The following is a 15,090-nucleotide window of genomic DNA, read 5'->3' as shown; positions in this document are numbered from 1 at the left end:
AGCAATCGCCTCAGCCTGGATGTGCAGTGCTGGGTTGGCGTGGGCGGATTCCCTGACTGGAAATATGATAAGGACAGTATATTATTGCCTATAGAGCAATTAAAAGATGCATTTCTATATATGCATGATGCACAGCGGAATATTTGCCGACTGGCATCAAGTATAAGTGCGTTGTCCAATTATACCAGTAAAGTGGTCAGGTGATGCGGATTCCAAACGGCATTTGGAAGTATTGCCTTAAAAGAGGGGATGTACCCCAGGTCGCCTCTCAAAATAAGACGCCGTATTATCAGGCGCAGGCCTGGTTGGCAAGCGGATAAAAGGGTTCCTCTTTTCTGCTCGTGACAGAGGGAGAGGAAAATGGCTGCAGAGATCAGCCAGTTCCAAGGAACAGAAACTCTTTTCCGCCTCTGCCAAGCCCTCAGTATGACGCTAGGGCTTTACAAGTTCAGGCACGGTGGGGTCCCGTTCTCAATGAATTTCAGGGCGCAGTGGGCTCACTCGCAAGTAGACCCCTGGATCCTTCAGGTAATATTTCAGGGGTACAAATTGGAATTCGAGACGTATCCCCCTCGCCGTTTCCAAAGGTCTGTTTTACCGACGTCTCCCGCTGACAGGGAGGCAGTTTTGGAAACCATTCACAAGCTGTATTCCCAGCAGGTGATAATCAAGGTACCCCTCCTGCAACAGGGAACGGGGTATTATTCCACACTATTGTGGTACCGAAGCCAGACGGCTCGGTGAGACCGATTTTAAAATCTAAAATCTAACATCTTTGTACACTTGCATACAGAGGTTCAAATTCAAAATTGAGTCACTCAGAGCAGTGATTGCAAACCTGGAAGAAGGGGACTACATGATGTCTCGGGACATCAAGGATGCTTACCTTCATGTCAAAATTTACCCTTCTCACCAAGGGTATTTCAGGTTATGGTACAGAACTGTCACTATCAGTTCGGACGCTGCCGTAGGGATGGTCCACGGCACCCCGGGTCTTTACTGAAGTAATGACCGTAATGATGATATTCCTTCGAAGGAAGGGAATTTTAGTTATCCGTTACTTGGACGATTCCCTGATAAGGGTAAGATCCAGGGAACAGTTGGAGATCGGTGTAGCACTATATCAGGTAGTGTTGCGGCAGCACGATTGGATTCTCAATATTCCAAAATCGCAGCTGGTTCCGACGACTTGTCTTCTGTTCCTAGGGATGATCCTGGACACAGTCCAGAAAGAAGGGGTTTCTCCCGGAGGAGAAAGCCAGGGAGTTATCCGAGCTAGTCAGGAACCTACTAAAACCGAACCAAGTCTCAGTGCATCAATGCACAAGGGTTCTGGGTAAAAATGGTGGCTTCCTACGAAGCAATCCCATTCGGCAGATTCCACGCAAGACTTTCCAGTGGAACCTACTGGACAAATGGTCCGGGTCGCATCTTCAGATGCTTCAGCGGATAACCCTGTCACCGGGGACAAGGGTATCCCTCCTGTGGTGGTTGCAGAGTGCTCATCTTCTAGAGGGCCGCAGATTCGGCATTCGGGACTGGGTCCTGGTGGCCACGGATGCCAGCCTGCGAGGCTGGGGAGCAGCCACACAGGGAAGGAATTTCCAGGGCTTATGGTCAAGCCTGGAGACATCTCTTCATATAAACATTCTGGAACTAAGGGCCATTTACAATGCCCTAAGTCAAGCGAAACCCCTGCTTCAGGGTCAGGCGGTATTGATCCAATCGGACAACATCACGTCAGTCGCCCACGTAAACAGACAGGGCGGCACGGGAAGCAGGGGGGCAATGGCAGAAGCTGCAAGGATTCTTCGCTGGGCGGAAAATCATGTGATAGCACTGTCAGCAGTGTTCATTCCTGGAGTGGACAACTGGGAAGCAGACTTCCTCAGCAGACACGACCTTCACCCGGGAGAGTGGGGACTTCACCCAGAAGTCTTCCACCTGATTGTAAACCGTTGGGAAAAACCAAAGGTGGACATAATGGCGTCCCGTCTAAACAAAAAACTAGACAGATATTGCGCCAGGTCAGGGGACCCTCAGGCAATAGCGGTGGACGCTCTGGTAACACCGTGGGTGTACCAGTCAGTGTATGTGTTCCCTCCTCTGCCTCTCATACCAAAAGTACTGAGAATCATAAGAAGGAGAGGAGTAAGAACTATACTCGTGGTTCCGGATTGGCCAAGAAGGACTTGGTATCCGGAACTTCAAGAGATGCTCACGGACGAACCGTGGCCTCTACCTCTAAGAAAGGACCTGCTCCAGCAGGGGCCTTGTCTGTTCCAAGACTTACCGCGGCTGCGTTTGACGGCTTGGCGGTTGAACGCCGGATCCTGAAGGAAAAAGGCATTCCAGATGAAGTCATCCCTACCCTGGTCAAGGCCAGGAAGGACGTAACCGCAAAACATTATCACCGCATTTGGCGAAAATATGTTGCGTGGTGGGAGGCCAAGAAGGCCCCTACAGAGGAATTTCAACTGGGTCGTTTCCTCCATTTCCTGCAAACAGGACTGTCTATGGGCCTAAAATTAGGGTCCATTAAGGTTCAAATTTCGGCCCTGTCGATTTTCTTCCAAAAGGAACTGGCTTCAGTGCCTGAAGTTCAGACATTTGTAAAAGGGGTACTGCATATACAGCCTCCTTTTGTGCCTCCAGTGGCACCTTGGGATCTCAATGTTGTGTTGAGTTTCCTAAAGTCACATTGGTTTGAACCACTCACCACTGTGGACTTAAAATATCTCACATGGAAGGTGACGATGCTGTTAGCCCTGGCTTCAGCCAGGCGTGTGTCAGAATTGGCGGCTTTATCATATAAAAGCCCTTATTTAATATTTCATTCTGACAGGGCAGAATTGAGGACTTGTCCTCAATTTCTACCTAAGGTGGTTTCTGCATTTCACATGAAGCAACCTATTGTGGTACCTGCGGCTACTAAGGACTTGGAGGATTCCAAGTTGCTTGACGTGGTCAGGGCCCTGAAAATATATGTTTCCAGGACGGCTGGAGTCAGAAAATCTGACTCGCTGTTTATCCTGTATGCACCCAACAAACTGGGTGCTCCTGCTTCTAAGCAGACGATTGCTCGTTGGATTTGTAGTACAATTCAGCTTGCACATTCTGTGGCAGGCCTGCCACAGCCAAAAATCTTAAAATGCCCACTCCACAAGGAAGGTGGGCTCATCTTGGGCAGCTGCCCGAGGGGTCTCGGCTTTACAACTTTGCCGAGCAGTTACTTGGTCAGGAGCAAATACGTTTGTAAAATTCTACAAATTTGATACCCTGGCTGAGGAGGACCTGGAGTTCTCTCATTCGGTGCTGCAGAGTCATCCGCACTCTCCCGCCCGTTTGGGAGCTTTGGTATAATCCCCATGGTCCTTACGGAGTTCCCAGCATCCACTAGGACGTCAGAGAAAATAAGAATTTACTTACCGATAATTCTATTTCTCGTAGTCCGTAGTGGATGCTGGGCGCCCATCCCAAGTGCGGATTGTCTGCAATACTGGTACATAATTATTGTTACCAAAAAATTCGGGTTATTGTTGTAGTTAGCCATCTTTTATAGAGGCTTCTCTATTATCATGCTGTTAACTGGGTTCAGATCACAAGTTGTACAGTGTGATTGGTGTGGCTGGTATGAGTCTTACCCGGGATTCAAAATCCTTCCTTATTGTGTACGCTCGTCCGGGCACAGTATCCTAACTGAGGCTTGGAGGAGGGTCATAGGGGGAGGAGCCAGTGCACACCAGGTGATCCTAAAGCTTTCTTTAGATGTGCCCTGTCTCCTGCGGAGCCGCTATTCCCCATGGTCCTTACGGAGTTCCCAGCATCCACTACGGACTACGAGAAATAGAATTATCGGTAAGTAAATTCTTATTTTTTACCCAAAATGTTAATTCCGGACATGTGTCATATGAGCTCTGGAGGATCCGTTCCAAATATTGCCCATGGATGGTATATATCCAGTGGTTTTCCACTATATAAGTCCCATTTAGATGGTACCAGGAGAGTCCTTTGTAATTTCCATAGACCGCTAGAGGGTTTTGGATGGAATAAATGTCCCAAAAGTTGTGGGTACCTCATGCAACGCGTTTCGCTGCGTATGCCTTGCAGCTTTTTCAAATACCTTTGAAAAAGCTGCAAGGCATACGCAGCGAAACGCTTCAGGTTTCTGCATGCTCTGAGCACGACTCTCTCCAATTGGATCTGAACCAGCCCACAATATTTTCCAGCTACCCAGAGGAATCCCAGAGAGGCACCATCCAACCACCGCATTGCATGAGGTACCCACAACTTTTGGGACATTTATTCCATCCAAAACCCTCTAGCGGTCTATGGAAATTACAAAGGACTCTCCTGGTACCATCTAAATGGGACTTATATAGTGGAAAACCACTGGATATATACCATCCATGGGCAATATTTGGAACGGATCCACCAGAGCTCATATGACACATGTCCGGAATTAACATTTTGGGTAAAAATGTACATTTCCAAAGCATGCATATGGTATAATATAATTGCACATAATAATACTGTTTTTTTAAGTAGGTAGTGTTTTTAATAAATTGTTATTAATTTTACACATTATAGTGGATATTGTTCATTTCCTCTCAAAGCGCAGCCTCCTTCTCTTTTTTGTAATTGTATATATTGGGAGTGACTTCCCTCTTAAACATTGGCTGCCGCTTAGCTGAGCTCCTCATCTCACAGCGCCCGAATACCCCAGGGTATTTTTTACCTTTCTTTTGCATCTGCCCCAGGGTACTTTAACGTGCTCCACAGTCACCAAATCTCAGTCCAACAGAGCACCTTTGGGATGTGGTGGAATGGGAGATTCACAGCTCTGTGATACTGTCATGTCAACATGCATGCCAAAAGGAATTATAGGGGCAAAGGAGTGGTCCTACAGAGTACACAAATATACACATACACCCACACATGTGACTCAGAAGTATTCTATATCGTCTTCAGCTTTCTGCTTTGTACACTGCATAGGAAATAGTTTTGCTGATATTTTCCGATCTTAGGGCAGAGAAACAGCTGTCACTTCTTGTCAGGAGTTTTAGGGTTGGCTGATATCTACCGATTGGTAACAAGGTCACAAAAAAATCCTGCGATTCCTGGACAAAATAAAAAAAATAAAATACATAATTTAATACAAATTTAGAGCGCCTCTGTTTTGTTTTGTTTTTCGAGAGAGATCAGGTTCAAACTGGAATAATGCTGTAATGTTCACATTTTACTGGAGCACATACACTGGGTAGATGAGTCTTGCTTCTTCTCACAACTTAATTTATTAACACAGTACTCCATCTTAAACTAATTTTCTCTTACGTCCTAGAGCAGGCATGTCCAAACTGCGGCCCTCCAGCTGTTGTGAAACTACATATCCCAGCATGCCCTAACACAGTTTTGCTGTCAGAGAATGCTAAAGCTGTGTCAGGGCATGCTGGAATATGTAGTTTTTCAACAGCTGGAGGGCCGCAGTTTGGACATGCCTGTCCTAGAGGATACTGGGGTTCCATGGGGTATAGATGGGTCCACTAGGAGCCATGGGCACTTTAAGAATTTGATAGTGTGGGCTGGCTCTTCTCTTTATGCCCCTCCTACCAGACTCTGTTAAGAAAATATGCCCGGAGGAGCCGGTCACGCTTGTGGAAGCTCCTGAAGAGTTTTCTGCATTTATTTTTCTGTTTGTTATTTTCAGGCAGGTCTGGATGGCACCAACCTGCCTGCTTTGTGGGACTTGGGGGGGAGGGGTGGGGGCAACCTCTTGAAGGGTTAATGGTCCCGTTCCCAGATGACAGGACACTAGCTACTGAGGGAACTATTCGCAAGCCCCACCACTGCGAGCGTACATTCCCGCAACACGTTGCCACCCCTAACAGAGCCAGAAGAAAGAAGAGTGGTGAGTACTAAGCCGATGTCCCGGTTAGCAGGTCGCCGGCCATTTTGCCGGCATGAGGGTATAGGAGACGCGCGGCTTGTCACCGGGGCGGATTGCATCTCCAGACTCAGTACACAACTGCGTCTCAGTACACAGTACCCACACTGGCTAACAAAGCCTTGAAACGGATCTGCCTCCATTTTAAGCTCAAAATGACCTCCGCCAGTATAAAGAAAGCAAGCAGATTGCACAACCTTGAAGGGGCGGGGCTTCACTATGAGAGGATCCACCAGCTCACCAGCGCCATTTTCCCTCTGCAGTGGACACAGGCGCTGACTGACAAGGATGCGCAACTCCTCAGGTGTGACTTCAGATTACCTCATCGGTACCAGGGGCTCATAGCAGATGGGGAGCGATTATTAGTGTACTAGGGGATTATTCAGACCTGATCGCTCGCTAGCAGTTTTTTATAGCGCTGGATCAGATAGTCGCTGCCTACAGGGGACTGTATTTTAGCTGTGCAAGTGTGCGATCGCATGTGCAGCCAAGTGGTACAAAAATATCTTTTGCAGTTTCTGACTAGCCCAGGACTTAGCCGCTGCGATCACTTCAACCTGTCTGGGACCGGAATTGACATCAGACACCCGCCCTGCAAACGCTTGGACAAGCCTGCATTTTTCCAACCACTCCTTGAAAACGGTCAGTTGCCACCCACAAATGCCCTCTTCCTATCAATCTCCTTGTGATCGGCTGTGTAAATAGATTCTTCGTAAAACCCATCGCACAGCAATGATCCGCTTTGTACCCGTGCAACGCGCCTGCGCATTGCGGTGCATGCGCAGTTTAGACCTAATCACAGCGCAGCAAAAAAAACTAGCGTGCGATCATGTTTGAAAGACCCCCTAAGTCCCCAATCTGGGTACTTAGTCTGCGACCCAGCATTAGCAATAAGGGCACTGTGTGCTGGCTCCAAAATATCTCTGTCTCTCCCTGGAAGGGCTCTTTGTGGGTTAATTGTGCTTTTAACCTTTCCTGTGTGTGTGTGCTGTCACATTTACAATATGTCAGGCAAAGAGTGTGTTTCATGTACGGCAGAGTGTTCATCTTTCCCAGGGAGCTCACTACTATGTACTCAGTGTAGTGCACCTTCTCAGGCTAGCGGGGCTGAACTAGCATGGCTGGATTTCATTAAATGAATTATTTCCAATATATCCATGTCCCGCCATGAGAAAGAGATGCAATACTTAAGACAGACTGTGGATGAGTTTATGAATAGAAACTCAGTCCCCTGCCATTTGTCCACAAAAGCGAACTCTGGGCAATATCCTGCAGTCTGACTCTGACGCTGAGGGGTCAGACATGGAGGGGGGAGAGGTGGATACAGAAGGGGGGGGGGGGGGGAGGACGCTGCTCTGTCAGAGGGAATAGAGGCTCTTATAGAAGCTATCAGAGATGTTCTGCAAATTCCTGATAAAGTGGTAGAGGAGTGTGAGGAATCTTATTTTAATGTAAAAGAGAAATCCTCAGTCACTTTTCCTGTGTCAACGGAATTGAATACCCTGTTTGAAGAACCGTGGGTTAATCCTAAGAAATTTCAGATCCCTAAAAGGTTAATCTCATCTTTTCCTTTTCCTCTGGAGGGTAGGAAAAAAATGGGAAAATCCACTGATAGTGGATGCATCAGCATCCAGGCTTTCACGGAAAATAGTGTTGCCTGTCCCTGGTGCAGCCTCCCTGAAAGACACGGCTGATCGCAAGATTGAGACAACACTCAAATCCTTGTACATGGCTGCTGGGGTGGCCCAGAGACCCACTATAGCATGTGCGTGGATTATTAAAGCCATTGCTAGTTGGTCAGGTAACCTAATTGAGGGGTTGGATTCCTTATCTAGGGGGGAGATTGTTTTACTCCTGCAACATATACAGGACTCTGCAAACTTTATAGTGGAAGCCATAAAAGAAGTGAGTTTACCACAGCTATGGCAGTGTCAGCACACAGGGGCTTATGGTTACGCCTGCGGATGCGGACTCCAGGAAAGGCGTGGAAGGCCTACCCTTCACAGGAGAGGCCTTATTTGGAGATGAACTAGACAAATGGATCTCCAAAGCTACTACAGGTAAGTCTACATATCTTCCTTCTGCAGCTCCCCCAACTAGGAAGACCTATTCAGGACCTACTCTACAGTCCTTTCGGACTGCCAAGTTTAAGGGCAAAGCCAGAGGATCTTCTACAGCCAACAGAGGCGCTAGAGGTAAACCACGCAAACCAGCAACGGCCAGTTCTCAGGAACAGAGCTCCAGCTCTGCTTCCACAAAGCCTTCAGCACGACGGTGGACCGAGATGCCTGGAAGACTGGCTGGGGGGAGCCCGACTAAACAATTTCAATCACATCTGGACAACATCATGCCAGGATCCCTGGGTCATATATCTTATTTCCCAGGGTTACAGACTGGAGATTCAGAAACTCCCACCTCACAGATTCTTCAAATCAGGCTTACCAGTTTCACCTCCACGTACAACCTTACAGGATGCAATTCAAAAACTGGCACAAATGCAGGTCATTGTTCGAGTTCCACCTCATCTCCAAAACAAGGGGTACTATTCCAGCTTGTTTGTAGCACCGAAACCGGACGGTTCAGTAAGGCCAATTCTGAATCTGAAATCATTGAACCCGTACTTACGAGTGTTCAAATTCAAGATGGAGTCTCTGAGAGTGGTGATCTCAGGTCTGGAGGAGGGGGAATTCCTAGTGTCTCTGGATATCAAGGATGCGTACCTTCACATTCCGATCTGGCCGCCTCACCAGACTTATCTACGGTTTGTTTTGCAGGACCTTCTCTACCAGTTCCAGGCCCTACCTTTTTGTATCTCCACGGCACCGAGGGTGTTCACCAAGGTGATGTGATGGCAGAGATTATGTTTCTCCTTCGCAAGCAGGGAGTGAACATAATTCCGTACCTGGACGATCTTCTGATAAAGGCTCCATCCAGGGAGAGGTTGTTGAACAGCATTGGCCTCACAACCCAACTACTACTGGATCACAGCTGGATTCTGAATCTCCAGAAATCTCACTTAGAGCCAAAGCGGAGGCTCCAATTTATGGGAATGATACTGGACACACAGTCGCAGAAAGTTTTTCTTCCACTGGAAAAGGCATTGGTAATCCAGTCGATGGTTCGGAATGCCCTGAAGCCAACCCGGATATCGGAGCATCTATGCATTCACCTTCTGGGGAAAATGGTGGCCTTGTACGAGGCTCTTCAGTACAGAAGGTTTCATGCAAGACCTTTCCAGCTCGATCTGTTGAACAAATGGTCCAGATCACATCTTCACATGCACCAGAGGAACCGTCTGTCGCCAAAGGCCAGGATCTCCCTTCTGTGGTGGTTACAGACTTCTCACCTGATCAAAGACCGACGTGTTCGGGATTCAAAATTGGATTCTGCTAACCACGGATGCAAGCCTTAGAGGTTGGGGAGCAGTCACCCAAGGGGTGCAGTTTCAAGGAAGATGGTCAAGTCAGGAAGTCATCCTTCCAATGAACATTCTGGAACTCAGGGCTATATACAACGCCTTTCTGCAGGCCTCATATCTTCTTCAAGATTGGGCCATTCAGGTCCAGTCGGACAATGTGACGGCAGTGACATATATAAATCGACAGGGTGGAATGAAAAGCAGAGCAGCAATGTCAGAGGTGTAAAGAATTCTCCTCTGGGCAGAAAAACATGCTGCGGTGTTGCCGGCGGTCTTCATTCCAGGAGTAGACAACTGGAAAGCAGATTTCCTCAGCAGACACGACCTGCACCTGGGGGAGTGGGGCCTTCACCCGGAGGTGTTCAGGTGCTTGACAAGTCGATGGGAATATCCACAGATCGACATGATGGCCTCTCGTCTTAACAAGAAACTCAAGCGGTATTGTTCCAGGTCGAGAGACCCACAGGCAGTGGCAGTGTTTGCTCTGACGACTCCATGGGTTTATCAGATGGTGTACGTGTTTCCTCCACGTCCTCTGATCCCAATAATTGTGAAGGGATTAAAAAGGGAAAAGGTTCAAGCGATTCTCATTGCTCCAGACTGGCCAAGAAGGGCCTGATACGCGGACCTCCTGGAGATGCTCCTGGAAGATCCGTGGCCTCTACCTCTTCGAGAGGATCTTCTGCAAAAGGGCCCGTTCGTTTATCAAGACTTACCGCGGCTACGTTTGACAGCGTGGAAGTTGAACGGCTGATTCTTGCCAGGAGAGGCATCCCTGACAAAGTCATCCCGATTATGATCCAAGCCAGGAAGAGGGTAATGTCTAAACATTAGCACCGTATTTGGAAGAAATACGTCTCCTGGTGTGAGAGCAGAAAATATTCTGCGGTGGAATTTCATCTGGGACATTTCCTGCTTTTTCTGCAGGCGGGTGAGGATGTGGGCCTTCATCTGGGCTCAATCAAAGTCCAGATTTCAGCCTTGTCCATTTTCTTTCAGAAACAATTGGCTTCTCTTCCTGAGGTCCAGATGTTCTTGAAAGGTGTTCTGCACATCTAACCTCCCTTTGTGCCTCCTACGGCACCTTGGGATCATAGTTTGGTTCTGCAGTTCCTCCAATCGGACTGGTTTGAACCGTTACAGGAGGTAGATGTTAAATATCTTACATGGAAGCCCATCACACTGTTGGCCATGGCTTCAGCGAGATGTATGTCGGAGCTAGTGGCGTTGTCTCACAAGAGCCCCTATTTCATTTTCCATGAAGAGAGAGCTGAACTCAAAACTCGTCTGCAATTCCTTCCCAAGGTGGTGTCCGCTTTTCGCATCAACCAACCTATTGTCATTCCAGCTGTTACGGACACCTCTGCTACTTCAAAGTCTCTGGATGTTGTGAGGGCTTTGAAGGTGTATGTAAAGAGGACAGCTCGTCACAGGAAATCCGACTCGCTGTTCGTTCTCTATGATCCCAATAAGATTGGGTGTCCTGCTTCAAAGCAGTCCATTGCATGCTGGATCAGGCTCACTATTCAGCATGCTTATTCCACGGCAGGCTTGCCGGTTCTGAAATCTGTTCAGGCCCACTCTACTAGGTTGGTGGGTTCTTCTTGGGCGGCTGCCCGGGGTGTCTCTGCTTTACAGCTCTGCCGAGCAGCTACTTGGTCAGGTTCGAACACGTTTGCTAAGTTCTACAAGTTCGATACTTTGGCCTCTGATGACCTTCAGTTTGGTCAATCAGTTCTGCAGGAACCTCAGCACTCTCCCACTCAGTTTGGGAGCTTTGGTACTTCCCCATGGTACTAAATGGAACCTCAGTATCCTCTAAGAAAAAATTTGACTTTCCGGGATATGGTCATTAGGTCGACACAGCTTAGGTCGACAGTCAATAGGTCGACCACTGCAGGTCGACTTGCATTAGGTCGACATGGTCAATAGGTCAACATGGTCATTAGGTCAACAGGTTAAAAGGTCGACATGAGATTTTCATATTTATTTCCCCCCCCCCCCCCATTTTTTGGACTTTTTCATACTTGATGATCCACGTGGACTACAATTGGGAACGGGAACCTTGCCCAAAGCATGGCGAGTGAAGCGAGCCATTCGAGGGGACACGGTGCACTAATTGGGGTTCCCCGTTACTTTACAAAGAAAACGACACCAAGAAAAGTAAAAAAAAACCATGTCGACCTTTTGACCTAATGACCATGTTGACCTATTATCCCTGTCGACCTAATGCATGTCGACCTTTCATGGTCGACCTAATTACTGTCGACCTAAGTTGAGTTGACCCAAAGACCCATACCCTTAATTACCTACTGGTAAATCCTTTTCTCGTAGTCTGTAGAGGATACTGGTCGCCCGCCCGGTGCTTCGTTCTTCCTGCACTGTTACTTGGTTAATTATTGTTGTTTGGTTCAGCTGTTGCTGTTCCTGTTTCAAGTTTGGTTAGCATGGCTTTCCTCTTGTTTGTGTGTGCTGGTTCGGACTCTCACCACTATCCTTATCTATCCTTCTCTCAAAGTATGTCCGTCTCCTCGGGCAGTTTCCTAGACCGAGTCTGGTAGGAGGGGCATAGAGGGAGGAGCCAGTCCACACTGTCCAATTCTTAAAGTGCTCATGTCTCCTAGTAGACCCGTCTTTACCCCATGGTACTAAATGGAACCCCAGTATCTTCTACGGACTACGAAAAAAGGTTTTACCGGTAGGTAATTAAAATCCTATATTAAGGACTAACTTTGATAACACAGGACTCCATCTTAAAGCATTTTCAAATCTGAAATACATAATTTTTTATGCGAGACCAATTTACATTTTGGGGCTCATATAGAGTTGAATGTAAATGAATTATGTGCCTTTATTTATTTATTTATTTAGCTGCAATTTTCTACTACTCACACGTGCCAAAATTTCTGGGAGAATAGTTTGGTATGCATTTATGGATTATTGTCTCTCTCTCACTACCTTTCTTTGTTCTCCCTCTCTTCATTACATCTCTTCCTCTCACTTTTTCATTTAGCTGACTAATTCTGTTTATTTTCACCTCTGCATAATATGCAGGGTATCCGATCTACGACTATCCTGGCTTGTCACATGACCTTGTTTCCCTGCTACTCAGAAACCCTTTTATGGCTGGTAATGTAAATTCTACTTTCCTAGTAGTAAAAGGTGATTCCAGAGCAAACTAATGGTAAATCAGATGGGGGAGATGGTACCAGGAAGTTGGAGCAAAACGCAAGACATAGAAAGAGGAAGAGAGGATGATGTCCTGCTTAGCAGAGACACCTGAAGACTCGCAGATCCACTCTGGAGATATTGTTTTGCTCAGTTGAGATTGAAAGAGCCTAAGCAAATGGCATATTGGCTCAGGACCTTCAGTATATTGCTTCCCACACCCTATAAATATGGCTGCTCTCACCTGGGAAGCATCATGGTGAAGCTCCTTCACTGAGACCTACAAATTTATGGGTCTTTCAGTTATACCCAAAAATGCCAGGAGAGGCCTTTGCAGGCTTTTATGGTTAAAATAGTAAAACTAAAATAAAAACCATGGTCCCCCAGTTATAATACAATAATTTAAATTTGAACAGAGCAAGTGGCTTGGATAAAGTGTTCCTCATATCCAGAAGTTATTTACCTTCATTGACTGTTATGCATACCATCACAAAACACTTTTAAAATGGGTTGTGAGACAAGTGACATCCCAGCCACCAAATAAATGTATATAATTTACAAATATTTTTGTCACGTATGGGAAAAAAATTATATATATTTAGTTTGGGGTTTTTTTTTCCTTCCAGTGGACCAACATTGCTATTTAAGTCATGAGTCTTTCAGAGCATGGAGCCACTTTTTCCTCACAGTACCTATGGAAACCAGCCTGACTTACTTTCACATGAGCTCTATTACTGTAACATTCTGTGCTGCTAGAAGCCCATGACCCTGCTCGTCCTGTTCTGTAGCTGGATGCAGTTGCTCCAGTCTCAAGGTTCTGGGTGCTGAATTTAGCAGATGAAATATTTGAGAAGTTTCTTGTGGAACAGCTTCTTCTTGATTCTTTATCTCCTTCCAGATAAGAGAGACCACTAGCTCTTGGGGCAAGCCTCTTCCTCATCAACAAAGCAAACTGTCTCTTCTCTTCATTTAATTGTGTTATTCTGCTCAACTGGCAGCGGTCTATCCTCTTCAGTGACTGAAATACATCATAAATTGACATTAGCCCTGATGGAATCAGGTGTGGAATTATATAATATAAAAATTCAGAAAACAATGTTACAACACTATAATACTTTTGAGCATATGCTAACTAAGAAGTTACAATGTTTGCCATTGTAACCCCAGAGGATATAGACGAGTGTGGAGGGCTGTTTATTTACAAGGTCTATCCAATTGTGTGTTTGAGTTTAATTATTATTAGCATTTATTTATATGGAGCCACAAGGGTTCTGCAGCACCTAACAAAGTACATAAAACAAATGAGCAAAAGAAGAAAACAATACAGTACAAGACAATGTAGGATAAATACAGTGGGGCAAAAAAGTATTGGACACCCACCAATTGTGCACGTTGACCCACTTAAAAAGATGAGAGGTCTGTAATTTCCATCATAGGTACACTTCAACTGTGAGAGACAGAATCTGGAAAAAATAAAAAAACACAACAGGAAATCATATTGTATGATTTTTAAACAATTTACTTGTATATTCTTGTGGAAAATAAATATTTTGACACCTACCAAGCAGCAAGATTTCTGGCTCTCACAGACCTGTTACTTCTTCTTTAAGAAGCTCTTCTATCCTCCACTCGTTACCTGTATTAATGGCACCTGTTTGAACTGGTTATCTGTATAAAAGACACCTGTCCACACCCTCAAACAGTCAGACTGCTACCTCTCCATCATGGCCAAGACCAGAGAGCTGTCTTAGGACACCAGGGACAAAATTGTAGAGCTGCACAACGCTGGGATGGGCTACTCTACAATAGGCAAGGAGCTTGGTAAGAAGAGATCAACTGTTGGCGCAATTAAAAAAAATGGAGGAAATACAAGATCACTGACAATCTCCCTCGACCTGGGGCTCCATTCAAGATCTCACCTCGTGGGGTATCAATAATCTTGAGAACGGTGAGGAATCAGCCCAGAATTACACGGGGGGACCTGGTCAATGACCTCAAGAGAGCTGGGACCACAGTCACAAAGGTTACCATTAATAACACACTACGTCGTCATGGATTGAAATCCTGCTGCGCCCGAAAGGTCCCCCTGCTTAAGCCAGCACATGTCCAGGCCCGTCTAAAGTTTTCCAGTGACCATCTGGATGATCCAGAGGAGGATTGGGAGAATGTAATGTGGTCAGATGAGAGCAAAATCAAACTTTTTGGTATAAACTCCACTACCCGTGTATGGAGGGAGAAGAATGATGAATGGCATCCCAAGAATACCATACCCACTGTGAAGCATGGGGGGTGGAAACACCATGGTTTGGGGCTGCTTTTCTGCAAAGAGGACAGGACGACTGATCCGTACTAAGGAGAGGATGAATAGGGCCATGTATCATGAGATTTTGGGCAAAAACCTCCTCTCAGTAAGAAGAATGAAGATGGAACGTGGCTGGGTCTTCCAGCATGACAATGACCCCAAACACACCTGCTCGGGCAACTAAGGAGTGGCTCCGTAAGAAGTATTTCAAGGTCCTGGACTGGCCTAGCCAGTTTCCAGACCTCAACCAAATAGAAA

Source organism: Pseudophryne corroboree, chromosome 1 (genome assembly GCF_028390025.1).
Source record: "Pseudophryne corroboree isolate aPseCor3 chromosome 1, aPseCor3.hap2, whole genome shotgun sequence".
Lineage (NCBI taxonomy): Eukaryota > Metazoa > Chordata > Amphibia > Anura > Myobatrachidae > Pseudophryne > Pseudophryne corroboree.
This window is presented reverse-complemented; position numbering follows the sequence as displayed.